At 38.8% G+C, this 13,217-nt stretch overlaps 1 protein-coding gene across 1 annotated transcript in view; it reads right to left on the bottom strand.

Annotated features, from left to right (window-relative positions):
- The window catches only part of LOC115217639 (protein mono-ADP-ribosyltransferase PARP14-like), a 231,251-nt gene that overhangs the window by 26,457 nt on the left and 191,577 nt on the right, over window positions 1–13,217 (bottom strand). The window lies entirely within an intron of this gene.

Raw genomic sequence — 13,217 nt, forward strand, 5'->3', positions numbered from 1 at the left:
ATTTCCAACAAAAACGAAGTAAACAAAAAACAACAAACCCAGACCGTAAGGATGAATAATAATGTAAGAAAAGCAGCAAACCAAAACACAACAGACAAACATATGAATGAGAAAAAAAGCGACACAAATCTAAAACCTGGAAACAACGAAGGGGAGCCTAATGATTATGATACCATAAAAAATAGAATAATCAAAGAACCGAAAAACACAGATCTCAAAATGGACCACCAACCATACCTCCCAAAAATCAAAATAGACAAAAAAACAACATCGATAATAAATAGCATAAACCTGGCTGTCACGGAACTAATAGCCACAGAAACAAATGGCAATATCACTGAGCTAAATGACATAATATAGGCAGCAGCCACTGCAGCCACAAAATAAGCTGGATACTCACTCAAATCTATCCAAACAGGAGTACCACCACCCAAACAAACCCTGTGGATAAATAATATCCAAAAAAAATACAAAAAATGAGAAAAGATCTGTTGATTCTTAACGAAATTAGTAGACAATCAACGCTACTAAGCAACAAAAAGAAAATAAAAATACTGTGCAAATACAACATCACAGAAAAAGATTTACCTGAGATAAAAGAAAAGCTAAAGCAAGATATCCTTGCCAAAGCACAAAGGATCCGCTGGTATGAGAAACACCAAAGTTTCTTTGAACAAAACAAACAAACAGTTCAACTCCAACTCCAAAAAGTTCTACCAAGAACTTGGCAAAAATAAAATAGAAATCACTGCAGCACCAACAGCAGAAGAAGTGGAAGAATTCTGGAGAGAAATATGGTCGGCGAACGAACAACCAAAAAAAGGAGTATGAAAATAACAAACTCAGCACCTGAGCAACTTTGGAACCCCATAACAACTGAAGAGGTCACCCAGGCACTGCAAAGACTAAGCAACTGGATGACATCTGGGCATGACAAGATCCCCAACTTCTGGTTGAAATATCTGACAGGAATGCACAAAAAGCTGGATGAAAACTTTAACAACATACTGGCAGAGCCAGAGACAATGCCTGAATGGCTCATGAAGGGGAAATCCATCTTAATTCCCAAATCCAATGAGACAGCAAAACCAGAAAACTACAGACCAATAACCTGTCTCTCTACAATGTACAAGGCATTCACTGCAGTAATATCACAAAGATTAAACAAGCACCTGGACGAAAACAACCTGTTTCCAGAAGAGCAGAAAGGATGCCGCAAAGGCTCATATAGCTGTAAAGATCAACTAATGATCAATAAAGCCATAACTGAAGACAGCCACAGAAAGAAGAAAGGCCTCAGTATGGCCTGGATCGACTACAGAAAGGCGTTTGATAGCATCCCCCACACATGCATCCTCGAAACACTTGTCATGAACAAAGTTGCACCAACAATTATAAAATACATAGGACACTCTATGAATAAATGGCAGACAGTGCTACAGCTCCAAACAAAAGAGGGACTCATGAAAACCAAAGCCATCCCCATTCGAAGAGGAATATTCCAGGGAGACATGCTCTCTCCACTCCTTTCTGCTTGGCACTGTCACCTCTATCTGATATGCTAAATAGAACTGGATGCAGATACAAGTGTTACAGCAAAACAATCAGCCACCTTTTATATGTGGATGACCTAAAACTATACACTACAAATGACAAACAGCTGGAAACACTACTAAAGACAGTTCATGGATTCACCAAAGAAATAGATATAAAATTTGGTTTAGAAAAATGCGCCAAAGTAACCCTGAAAAGAGGAAAACTAGGTAAGAGTAGCAACATCACACTAGATCAATCAAATGAAATAAAAGAATTAGACCAAAGCCAAACTTACAAATATTTAGGAATCCATGAACTAGATAAGACACAACACACACAAGTGAAAGAGAAAATAAAGAAAGAATACTATAGACAAGTTAGATCAATACTAAAAACAGAGCTCAATGCTAAAAACAAGATAACAGGTATTAACACTTTAGCCGTCCCAGTTATAAGTTACAGCTACAATATCCTTAACTGGACACTAAATGAACTAACCGAAATAAACAGAAAAACAAGAAAAATAATGACAGGATCTAGGATGCATCACCCAAAATCTGACATAGAAAGCCTATATGTACAATGTATAGAAAGTGGTAGAGGCCTTATAAAGCTGGAATAGTACTATAAAATAACCACCATAGGACTGCAAAAATACCTACTTCAGAAGCAAAGAAAACTAATACAAATAGCCACAAAACACAAACAAAACAAAAAACTGTTCTCAGTATTTAAGGAAGCTGACAAATGCAAAAAAGAAGTCATACCACCTAACAACTATGAAGAAGAAGAAGAAACAACAAGAGCTATAAAATAAATGAAATCCAAATTAAAACTAGAACAGCAACGGACCATGATAAAACGATGGCAAGAAAAGCCCCTTCATGGCAAATACTGGACTAAACTAAATGCAAAAGAAATAGACAGAGAAAAATCCCAGCAATGGTTGAGAAGCTCAGAACTCAAAGCAGAGACTGAAGGATTGCAGCACAAGACCAAAGCCTCCCCACCAGAAATTACCAAAAACATGTAATGAAAAGAAATATAACAAGTAACTGCAGAATATGTGGAGATGGACAAGAAACAATAAATCGTATTATCTCTGGCTGCCCAGTCCTGGCTGAGAAGGAATATATTCACAGACATGACCGAGTTGGGACCTATATACACTGGAAACTATGCCAACACTATGGAATAACAACAGAAAAAAGATGGTATAGGCACACACCAGAAAAGGTCACAGAAAACGAGAAAGCAACCATACTCTGGGATTTGCCAATACACACAGATAGAGAAATTAAGGCCAACAGACCAGATATAGTTGTCAGAGATCATGAAGAAAAAAAATGCTTTCTAATTGCTGTATCAATACCAGCAGATGACAACGTGTCTCTAAAAGAAATGGAGAAACTTTCAAAACACAAAGACCTGGAAATAGAGGTAACTCGAATGTGGAATCTAAAAACAGAAACAATTCCTATCATAGTAGGTGCTTTAGGCATGATAAAAAAATATTCAGACCAATACATAACAAAAACACCAGGACTTACAAACACATAAATGGAGAGTGTACAGGTGAAAAGTTGATACCAGATAATATCGAAAGTCAAAGGTTTTGGAGTGACATCTGGAGCAAAGAGAAGGAGCACAAGAAGAATGCTGAATGGTTGCAAGAACTGAAACAAACAGTGGTCTGTCCAAAACAGGCAGAACTAGCCATTTCAGTTAGGGAAGTGAAGGAAATCAGCAAAAAAAAAATTGGCAACTTGAAGGCACCAGGACCAGATGGAGTTCAAGGTTACTGGATCAAGAGATTTGGTGAATGTCACGCACGAATAGCTGCACAACTCAACACCTTGTTAAATGTCGACCAAGGAACACCAGAGTGGTTGACATTGGGTAGGACAGTACTGTGCTTGTAAAACATTGAAAAAGTCACTACAGTAGACAATTACAGGCTGATATCCTGCTTGCCACTTATGCGGAAGTTCTTGACTGGAATACTCGCAGAGTCAATGTAAGAACGTCTGGAAAAAAATGGAGTCCTCCCACATGAGCAGAAGGGTTGCAAGTATAAGTGCAGAAGTATCAAGGACCAACTCCTGATAGATAAAAATGTACTCAGAGACTGCAAGAGGAGGAAAAGTAACTTAGCTATGTCATGGATCGACTATCGTAAGGCATATGTTATGATTCCACGTTCTTGGATTATGGAGTGTATGAGCCTATTTGGTAATGCATCAAGTGTTGAGTGATTGCTTGGTAAAAGTATGGTGAATTGGAGGATGGAACTGACAGTATACAGAAGAAGTTTAGGGACAGGAGAAATTAGGAGGGGCATCTTCCAAGGGGACTGTCTGTCTCCACTGATCTTTGTACTGTGCTTGATACCACTAACACTGATTCTGAGGAAAGCAAAGGCTGGGTGTGTATTCAAAAGCTGCCAGCAAAAAGTCAACCATTTGTTATTCATGGATGACCTCAGACTTTTTGGTAAAGATGAAGCCCAAGTCAGTTCCCTCTTTTCATATGGTGTATACATTCAGTGCTGATATCAGAATGGAGTTCGGACTGAGAAAGTGTGGTGTGTTAGAATTGAAGAGAGGCAAAATCAAATGTATGGACGGACTAACAATACCGTTGGGGGAGTTTGTGAAGCAGATAGAAGAGACAGGCTATAAAGTACTTGGGGATTTTGAAAAATGAATAAACTGATGGAGAAAGAAATGACAGAAACATCTAAGGTGGAGTACTTGCACAGACTGAGACTGATCCTTAAGTCGAAATTAAGTGGACAATTAAGATCGAAGCTTTCAAAACTTGGGCAGTTTCACTCCTTAGATATGGAGTAGGGATAATCGCATGGACAGTAGACGAACTAAACAGCTGAGATAGAAAGACAAGGAAGTTGCTAACTAGATATGGGACACTCCACCCTAAAAGTGACACAGACAGACTGTATGTACCAAGAAAAAGAGGAGGAAGAGGACTTATTGGATGTGAGCACAGCTTTAGAGCAGAAGAAAACAACATAGCATGGTATGTAAAAAAATGCCACAGAACTGCTATTATTGGAAATAAGAAGTTCAGGCTTGTGTAGGATGAAAGATTGCAAAAATAAAGCACTATACAAGAAATTGAAAATGAATGAAACTGAAAATAGGTGGGTAAAGAAAAGAATGCATGGACAATTTGATAGGGATGTTGAAGATAAGACAGACAAAGGAAAAAGATGGTTGTGGATGACTAAAAGTGATTTAAAACCGGAAACAGAGGCTCTAGTCTGTGCTGCCCAAGAGGAAGCACTAAGAACAAACTACATAAAATATAGAATAGACAACACAGCAGAAAGTGATAAGTGCAAAATTTGTGGACACAATGATGAAACCGTATGGCATATTACCAGTCAATGTATGCCACTAGCCCAGAAGGAATATAAGAGACACCATGACAATATAGCCAGGTTTGTCCATTGGACACATTGCAACAAGTATGGACTTGACAGAGCGAAAAATCCGTATGATCACAAACCTGAAGCCATCATCAAAAATGATAATGCAAAGATCCTGTGGGATTTTATGATTCAGTGCAACGATGAGATTAGAGAATAGAAAACCAGTCATACTGTTAATTGAGACAGGAAGCAAACTATGCTGGATCATAGATATAGCATGCCCAGCTTACAATAAGGTATGCAATAAGGAAGAAAGAAAAGTCGTGAGATATGACAGGTTAGCTTGGGAGGTTAAGCAGTTGTGGTCAATGAGAAAGATAGTAGTAGTAACAATAATTGTCGGAGCCCTGGAAACAGTGAGTAAAAATCTTGAGAAGTACATGGAACGAATAAGGGCTGCTATAAGGATGGAGCACTGTTATTTAGCCCTAGGAACAATAGCATTCTTCCCTTTCATGGGACTGTCACATTAAGTTGACAACATGCTATCACTTTATCGTGCTGCTACTGCATAAATCTCTCAGAGACAACATGAAACGGTGTTTCCAAGGGCTAAATAACAGCAGCATTCTTCCCTTTCATGGGACTGTCACATTAAGTTGATAACATGCTATCACTTTATCATGCTGCTACTGCATAAATCTCTCAGAGACAACAGGATACCGTGTTTCCTAGGGCTAAATAACAGCAGCATTCTTCCCTTTCATGGGACTGTCACATTAAGTTGACAACATGCTATCACTTTATCGTGCTGCTACTGCATAAATCTCTTTGAGACAACAGGATACTGTGTCTCCTAGGGCTAAATAACAGTAGCATTCTTCCCTTTCATGGGACTGTCACAATAAGTTGACAACATGCTATCACTTTATCGTGCTGCTACTGCATAAATCCCTTTGAGACAACAGGATACTGTGTCTCCTAGGGCTAAATAACAGTAGCATTCTTCCCTTTCATGGGACTGTCACATTAAGTTGACAACATGCTATCACTTTATCGTGCTGCTACTGCATAAATCTCTTTGAGACAACAGGATACTGTGTCTCCTAGGGCTAAATAACAGTAGCATTCTTCCCTTTCATGGGACTGTCACATTAAGTTGACAACATGCTATCACTTTATCGTGCTGCTACTGCATAAATCTCTTTGAGACAACAGGATACCATGTTTCCTAGGGCTAAATAACAGTAGCATTCTTCCCTTTCATGGGACTGTCACAATAAGTTGACAACATGCTATCACTTTATCGTGCTGCTACTGCATAAATCCCTTTGAGACAAACAGATACCGTGTTTCCTAGGGCTAAATAACAGTAGCATTCTTCCCTTTCATGGGACTGTCACAATAAGTTGACAACATGCTATCACTTTATCGTGCTGCTACTGCATAAATCCCTTTGAGACAACAGGATACCGTGTTTCCTAGGGCTAAATAACAGTAGCATTCTTCCCTTTCATGGGACTGTCACAATAAGTTGACAACATGCTATCACTTTATCGTGCTGCTACTGCATAAATCCCTTTGAGACAACAGGATACCGTGTTTCCTAGGGCTAAATAACAGTAGCATTCTCCCTTTCATGGGACTGTCACAATTTTGACAACATGCTATCACTTTATCGTGCTGCTACTGCATAAATCCCTTTGAGACAACAGGATACCGTGTTTCCTAGGGCTAAATAACAGTAGCATTCTTCCCTTTCATGGGACTGTCACAATAAGTTGACAACATGCTATCACTTTATCGTGCTGCTACTGCATAAATCTCTCTGAGACAACAGGATACCGTGTTTCCTAGGGCTAAATAACAGCAGCATTCTTCCCTTTCATGGGACCGTCACATTAAGTTGACAACATGCTATCACTTTCTCATGCTGCTACTGCATAAATCTCTCAGAGACAACAGGATACCGTGTTTCCTAGGGCTAAATAACAGTAGCATTCTTCCCTTTCATGGGACTGTCACATTAAGTTGACAACATGCTATCACTTTACGTCGTGTGCTACTGCATAAATCTCTTTGAGACAACAGGATACCGTGTTTCCTAGGGCTAAATAACAGTAGCATTCTTCCCTTTCATGGGACCGTCACATTAAGTTGACAACATGCTATCACTTTCTCATGCTGCTACTGCATAAATCTCTCAGAGACAACTGACCAGAGACTATACCGTGTTTCCTAGGCTAAATAACAGTAGCATTCTTCCCTTTCATGGGACTGTCACATTAAGTTGACAACATGCTATCACTTTATCGTGCTGCTACTGCATAAATCTCTTTGAGACAACAGGATACCGTGTTTCCTAGGGCTAAATAACAGTAGCATTCTTCCCTTTCATGGGACCGTCACATTAAGTTGACAACATGCTATCACTTTCTCATGCTGCTACTGCATAAATCTCTCAGAGACAACAGGATACCGTGTTTCCTAGGGCTAAATAACAGTAGCATTCTTCCCTTTCATGGGACTGTCACATTAAGTTGACAACATGCTATCACTTTATCGTGCTGCTACTGCATAAATCTCTCAGAGACAACAGGATACCGTGTTTCCTAGGGCTAAATAACAGTAGCATTCTTCCCTTTCATGGGACTGTCACAATAAGTTGACAACATGCTATCACTTTATCGTGCTGCTACTGCATAAATCTCTTTGAGACAACAGGATACCGTGTTTCCTAGGGCTAAATAACAGCAGCATTCTTCCCTTTCATGGGACTGTCACAATAAGTTGACAACATGCTATCACTTTATCGTGCTGCTACTGCATAAATCTCTTTGAGACAACAGGATACCGTGTTTCCTAGGGCTAAATAACAGTAGCATTCTTCCCTTTCATGGGACTGTCACAATAAGTTGACAACATGCTATCACTTTATCGTGCTGCTACTGCATAGATCTCTTTGAGACAACAGGATACCGTGTTTCCTAGGGCTAAATAACTGTAGCATTCTTCCCTTTCATGGGACTGTGACAATAAGTTGACAACATGCTATCACTTTATCGTGCTGCTACTGCATAAATCTCTTTGAGACAACAGGATACCATGTTTCCTAGGGCTAAATAACAGTAGCATTCTTCCCTTTCATGGGACTGTCACAATAAGTTGACAACATGCTATCACTTTCTCATGCTGCTACTGCATAAATCTCTCAGAGACAACAGGATACCATGTTTCCTAGGGCTAAATAACTGTAGCATTCTTCCCTTTTATGGGACTGTCACATTAAGTTGACAACATGCTATCACTTTCTCATGCTGCTACTGCATAAATCTCTCAGAGACAACAGGATACCATGTTTCCTAGGGCTAAATAACTGTAGCATTCTTCCCTTTCATGGGACTGTCACAATAAGTTGACAACATGCTATCACTTTCTCATGCTGCTACTGCATAAATCTCTCAGAGACAACAGGATACCATGTTTCCTAGGGCTAAATAACAGTAGCATTCTTCCCTTTCATGGGACTGTCACAATAAGTTGACAACATGCTATCACTTTCTCATGCTGCTACTGCATAAATCTCTCAGAGACAACAGGATACCGTGTTTCCTAGGGCTAAATAACTGTAGCATTCTTCCCTTTTATGGGACTGTCACATTAAGTTGACAACATGCTATCACTTTATCGTGCTGCGACTGGATAAATTTCTCTGAGACAACAGGATACGCTGTTTCCTAGGGCTAAATAACAGTAGCATTCTTCCCTTTCATGGGACTGTCACATTATGTTGACAACATGCTATCACTTTATCGTGCTGCTACTGCATAAATTTCTCTCTGAGAGATTTAGAAAAGTATTATTTCTATGAGATCACCATGTCGAACGCATATGGTTTGTAATGCATGTGCCTAGTGTACCCTAATAAGACAGGTAGTCTGGGCTTCATATATTTAACCCCAGTGTCACTTTGATGCCATGCACTGCTCACTCACTTAATAATATCCAATTATATCATTCTAATTGTGTATTGCACTCAAACAATATTAGCATAAACTGCGGCAATTTCCAAGGTGACTCACTTGCACCACTAATTTTCTGCATAGCACTAATACCACTCTCAAGTGAACTGAATAGAACAGGATATGGCTATAAAATTGATAACAGGAAAATAAGCCATCTATTTTATATGGATGATTTAAAACTATATGGCAAAGATGATGAAGAGCTTGAAGGATTATTACATACTGTGAAAGGATTCAGTGATGATATCGGGATGGAGTTTGGCCTTGAAAAGTGTGCCAAATCCACTTTTAAGAAAGGGAAATTGGTAAAGTCTAGTTCAATCGAATTAGATGTCGAAATAGTAATAAACGAACTTGAGCAGGAACAAACCTATAAATACCTAGGAATAAATGAAGGCTCTGGTGTCCAGCATGCAAGCATGAAAGAGAAGGTTAGGAAAGAATGTTATAGAAGAGTTCGAGCAGTCCTGAAGTCTGAGCTGAATGCATATAATAAGGTGTTAGCCATAAATTCCTTAGCAGTACCAGTTGTTCTTTATAGCTTCAATGTGCTTAACTGGAATACCAGTGAAATAATGAAAATTGACAGAAAAATCCGCAAGCTACTGACTTGTAATAAGATGCACCATCCAAAGGCAGACGTGGATCGCCTTTACCTTCCCAGAGCTCAGGGAGGTCGAGGTTTGATCCAGCTTGAGCTTACATACAAAACCACCACAATCGGACTGGCCAAATACCTTGAAACAACCAACGATTGGCTGCTAAAACTTGTTGAAAAACATGAAAGACCTAAAAGACTTCACTCTATTCTCAAAGAGAGCAAACAATTCGCTGCTGATCTCTTAGATACACACCAGATTGATCAAGCTGAAGGAAATACGCCAACTGCAGCTGCAAGGAAAATAAAATTAATTGCAAAGACAAAAACACATGAAAATTTAGCTAGCAGATGGGAACAGAAACCTCTCCATGGCAAGTACGTGGCCCGTAGCAAACAAGCTGATGTCGACCAGAAACACACGCACCAATGGTTACGAAGCTCAGGGCTAAAAGCAGAGAGTGAAGGTTTCATATTAGCTGCTCAAGATTTCATATTAGCTGCCCTAGGTGTACGGAAAACACTCAGCGAGAAACAGAAGAAAATTTGAAGAAAGAAGGAAAAAAAAAATAATAATAAGACAATTGAAAGCAGTTGTATGCCTCTGAGAAAAGTCAAGAAATACAAACCTTAGAAGAATTCCAAACTGGAAAAGTAAAATTGAAAAAGAGATTGAAATAAAGAGAAATGAAATATCAATATTGAATGAACTAATTTGTGGAAACGATGTAAGAAAAATGAAGAGAAAACAGATTCTCACCAAGAGAAGAACTGCTTTCAGCAAAAGAAACACTGCAACAAAAGAATCCAAGCAAATGAAGATTTGAAAAAAAACAGATTTTACATAGAAAATAAGCTGTTCACATCCAATGTGAAAACATTCTACAGAGAAATAGGCAAAGACGGAATAATCATTGAAGACCTCCACTGCCATGGGAGAAGTTGAAGACTTCTGGAAAAATATCGGGAATGATGAAAAGAGTTACAATTGAAATGCTGACTGGATCAGACACACAGAGGGATCCTAGCAAAATTTATCAGAACAAGCAAGGGAAGATATCACAATAGCAGACCTAAGGATGACACTCACGAAGGACCATAAGTGGAAATCCCCTGGTAATGAAAAGGTGCCAAATTTTTGGCTCGCCTTGTTCCTGTGTGCACATGGAAAGTTAGTCCAGTTATTCAATGAAATAATGAGAGATCCTGCAAAAACACCCGACTGGTTAGCAAGAGGTATTACTTACCTACACCTGAAGAATAATGGAACCAACTTTCCCCAAGACTATCCACCCATGGCATATCTATCTGCCACGTATAAAATTTTAGCATCCATCCTCATGGAGAAAAACAATTTATGGAAATTTATCAGAATGATTATTCCCCACTGAACAAAAAGGGTGCCGACAAGGCTCATATGGATGCAAAGACCAACTCTTAATGAATAGCATGGCCCTTGAGGAACTGTCATAACAAATGCAGAAATCTCAGTTCTGCATGATTGATTATCAAAAAAGGCCTTTGACAGCATGCTGCATTCATGGATCTTGAAATCGCTGGATATCTTCCAAATTTCTCTTGTGATTTCACATTTCCTGAGGCACAACATGTCAATGTGGAATACAAATCTCCAATTATACCACTCTGATGGAGTTCTGACCACAAAAAATATTAATATCAACTGTGGCATTTTCCACTTTCATCCTTAATTTTATTCATAGCCCTAATGAACTTAACAGAACAGGGTATGGATATAAAATTGGCAAGAGGAAAACAAGTCATCTATTTTATGTGGATGACTTAAAACTTTAAGGCAAAGACGATAATGAGCTTGAAGGACTACTACGTACTGTGAAAGCATTTAGTGATGACCTTGGGATGGAATTTGGTTTTGATAATGTGCCAGGGTCACTTTCCAGAAAGGGAAACTGAAGACCTCACATTCAGTGGAGTTGGATGTTGACACAGTCATAAAAGAACTCAAGCAAGAAGAAACTTACAAATACCTCGGAATGAATGAGGGTTCTGGCATTCAGCATACAAGAATGAAAGAGAAGGAATGGTAAAGGTGAGTTCAAGCAGTCCTAAAATCCGAGTTAAATGCACGTAACAAGGTGTTAGCAATAAATTCCTTAACAGTTCTGGTTGTTATTTACAGTTTCAATGTATTCAACTGGAATATGAGTGAAATAAGGAAGATTGACAGGAAAATCCTTGAGTTTCTGAGTTGCAAAAAGAGGCACCAACCAAAGGCAGATGCAGATCGTCTTTACCTACCCAGAGCTCAAGGAGGTCGAGGCTTGGTTTTTGATTTGAAACCTCCTACAAAACCATCACAACTGGACTGGCCAAATATCTTGAAACATCTAATGAATGGATGCTAAATCTCATTGAAATTGGAAGTGCAACAACTGTAGCTGCAAAGAAGGTGAAACCATAGCAAAGCAAAATGCGCTTGGACAATTGGATGATGGGTGGGAAGAAAATCCTCTGCATGGCAAATATGTGGCCCGTAGCAAACAAGCTGATGTAGACCAGAAGCACAGCCATCAGTGTCTAGGGAGCTCAGAGCTTAAAGGCACAGAGAGAGAAGGCTTTATCTTGGCTACCCAAGATCAGAACTTATTGTCCTGGGACTGTCAAGCCAATGTGATGAAAAATGGAGCAGACCCAAAGTGCTGATACTGCAACAATGATATAGAAATAGTGGACCACCTACTCTCTGGATGTAAGGTTTTAGCACCTGTATAGTATAAATCAAGGTATTGCAGATAATGTTTGGCATTATAAAATGAAAAGTGCTGACAAATGGTACAAGCACCACCCTGAGGCTGTTAGAGAGGGAGAAAATGTAACGATTCTTTGGGACTTCCCAGTATGTACAGATGTGACCATCAAAGCTAATAAACCAGAAATTGTTGTGAAAGACCAAAACAATAAAGTCTGTTTATTGATTGATGTGAGCGTATTTTGTGTCTATGATATCTCGGCAAAAGAATTTGATAAACTCAGAAAATATAAAGATCTGCTGATTGAAATCAAAAAGATGTGGCATCTCAAGATGGCTACAATACCAGTGACTGTAGGAGCACTTGGAATGATCAAAAAAGGAACTGAAAATTATTTATGAATGATCCCTGGATTACCATCCATGCAGGAAGTGCAAAAGATTGTCTTAACTGGTAACTGGTCACACGTATTGAGAAGAGCATCGTTGCTGTGAATTTTCTTTCCTTTTTTCCACTTTATTTTCCTTGCTTACTTTTTTTTTCATTTTTTCTTTTTTTTAATATAAGTTTGTAAATGGTGTGTTTATTTTAATGGCCTACCACATGTACAAAGTGAACTTTTTTTGTCCTAGATGTTGGGAAGACACTTGGCAAGGAATGGAAATAAAATTGAAAGAGGAAGATTAATAATAATAATAATAATAATAATAATAATAATGATGATGATGATGATGATGATAATAATAACAATAATTAATGACCTGATGCAGTACCAGGCAGTGGCTCTCATGGCTTCTGATCTTAACTGATTGAAAGTGTATCATGCATAACACTTGGTATAAAAGATGGGCTACAGCAAATATTCTGCTCAATACCACAGATTTGTTTGTCAGTTGTTTGACCATAACCAGTTGAGCATGTCCCTTGGTGGCTGA

This window comes from Octopus sinensis, linkage group LG1, assembly GCF_006345805.1.
Source record: "Octopus sinensis linkage group LG1, ASM634580v1, whole genome shotgun sequence".
NCBI classification, from domain to species: Eukaryota; Metazoa; Mollusca; class Cephalopoda; order Octopoda; family Octopodidae; genus Octopus; species Octopus sinensis.